Source organism: Cynara cardunculus, assembly GCF_001531365.2.
Source record: "Cynara cardunculus var. scolymus isolate 2C chromosome LG 13, CcrdV1, whole genome shotgun sequence".
NCBI classification, from domain to species: Eukaryota; Viridiplantae; Streptophyta; class Magnoliopsida; order Asterales; family Asteraceae; genus Cynara; species Cynara cardunculus.
The window spans coordinates 30,117,214-30,119,986 of NC_037540.1; positions in this window are offsets into that span (position 1 = coordinate 30,117,214).

Below are 2,773 nucleotides of genomic sequence, written 5' to 3' on the forward strand. Positions count from 1 at the left end.
CATGTTGGACCAGAAGCGCTGGTTAGAAGGACCAGAGGCGATGTGTAGAAAATCCCTTGTATTGTTAAGTGTCCATGTTGGACCAGAAGCGCTGGTTAGAAGGACCAGAGGTCGATGGACCAGAGATCCATTGATCTGTTAAGTATGAGAAACCAGAGGTCGATGGACCAGAGACCCATTGATCTGCTATGAAGATGGAACCAAAAAACCGATGAGCTAGAACCCAAAAATTTTCTAAGTATGGTAATGCAACCAGAAGCTCTGGTATTGCAACTAGAGACTTGGGCTATCCCAAGGCCTTAGCTTGATTGCCATCCTTAGCCTTGCTTAGAAGCTTCTGTTATGACACTAAGCATTTTTAGATGGTACATTTAGTAACTAAGATTATTAATGTCGCAGATCACTATGGCATCACCTACTCCTAGTGAATACTCGGCCGACGAATCCGGTTACGTGGTTCATCGATCCAAAAGGAGCTCATCTATTAATGAAGAAGTGGACCCTTATGAGCATGAGGACACTGCGACTAGTGGGGCATCTGCTTCACCACCGGCATCTATATTACCCCCATCGGAGCCAGTACCCGATATCCCACCACAAACCTATCATGGTTCAAGGATTAGAATTACGCCTAGGAAAGTGTTCCACTGCCTCGACGAGTGACATTTGAGAACTCTGCTAGAGTTAGAGGAGAGTCATCACAACCACAACTAGGGAGCAGGATTTCTCAAGTGGTGACCGGAGTACCTGCATCCTACACTCGGGGCATGAATCTGGCTGAGCGAGAATGGGTGTGGAGAATCGCATCAGATACTCAAGTTCACCAGACCCGACTGGGATACCACCACCACATTCTGAGCAACCTGTCTGATGTGATGGAAGTGCACCACCAGCATATGATGAGAAACACGGATGCCGTCATTGCTGCGAGACGGGAGATTAGGAGATTGTACAGGTGGATGGTGGTGAGCGGGATGATGATGTTGATATTAGGAATGCTGATTGGTTGGATGTTGTTTTAGAAAGGTTGACTAGTGATAGGCTATCCACTCTTTTGCAAAGAAACCCAAGAACTTGTTTTGATAGGTTGTAATCAGCTATGAACATCTGACATCTTTTGAGAAATGCTTATTCACCTCGATTGATGGTTGAATATAAGACTATTATGTTTAATTATATAAATGCTTGAATGTTATCCGTTCGATGAATGCCTTTGCATCATTTAAATGACTGGAAGTTATTGTCCTTGTTATTGCCATAATAATGACGAAATTCCCCTCTGACTTAGGCCATAGAAAATGCCACCAAGAAGAGAAAACCCTGAGGTTGCACAAATCGTATCAGAACAACTATTGGCTGCACTCCGCAACATTGTCAGCCAAGTAGCGGCAGGATTGAACGCTAACCAACCAACCAATTCTGAGCCTAGAACACCCAGAGAATGCACTTACAAATCCTTCAGATCCTGCAACCCAAAGGAATTCCATGGAACTGAAGGAGCTGTAGGATTACTAACCTGGATGGAAAGTATGGAATCTGTCCTCCACATTAGTAAATGCTTAGAAGAAAATAAAGTAGAATATGCAGCATGTCTACTGCAAGGTCGAGCACTTACATGGTGGAACACATTAGTTCAGACTAGGGGTCGAGAATCGGCCAATCAACTTTCGTGGGAAGAGTTCAAGAAACTACTTAAAGACGAATACTGCCCAAGAAGTGAACTCCAAAAGTTGGAAATGGAGTTATGGAACCATGAGATGAAAGGGGAAAATATAGCTGCGTATACTGCCCGATTCCATGAGTTAGCGAACTTAGTGTCACATCTGGTGACACCCGAGGAAGTTTGAACTGAGAGATATATTTGGGGATTGTCTCCAGAGATTCGATGAAACATCACCTCGGCAAACCCAAAGACCCTTCAGGAGGCAATATACATTGCCACCAAACTCACAAATAATGCTGTTCGATCTGGAGAATTTTCCAAGGGAAAGAGAAAGATGGAGAAGCATGGGAATCGAAGATTTGGGGGAAGATTTGACAAGAATAGGAAAGTAGCAGGAAATTTTGGGGTTCAGACCCAGGTGGTAAACCAAGGAAGCAAACCTAAGTGCAATAAATGCCAATATCCACACTGGGGAAATTGCATCATCTGCCAAAGATGCCACAGAGGCGGTCATGCCGCGAAAGATTACAGGATGCGATTGTGTTTTAATTGTGGGAGTCCAGACCACATAAGGAACGTGTGCCCTAAGAGAAAACAAGGAACAAATGCTAACCAAGCCCGACCGGCCAATCAAGGAAACCCAGAAAGTCAAGCACGGGGCCGAGCATTTAAGATTGGAGCGAAGGAAGCTAGGTATGATCCCAATGTGGTTACAGGTACATTTCTCTTGAATAATGAATTTGCATCGGTATTATTTGATTTAGGGGCATATAGAAGCTTTATATTACTAGATTTTAAGCTGAAGATTAACTTAAAGCCCCAAAGGTTGAAAGAAGCTTATACAATAGAATTTGCCAATGGCCAAGAAATTAAGGCTAGATATATAATCATGGGTTGCACCCTAAGTTTAACCAATAAGGATTTTAGTATAGACCTTATTCTGATTGAGTTAGGAAGCTTTGATATAATCATAGGAATGGATTGGCTATCCAAAAATCGAGCTGAAATAGTCTGTTCGAAAAAGGTTATCCGAATTCCTCAAGAAGGAAGTGACTCAATTGTAATTCGAGGAGACGAGGCAGATCGAAAAATTAGGATAGTATCATGYAT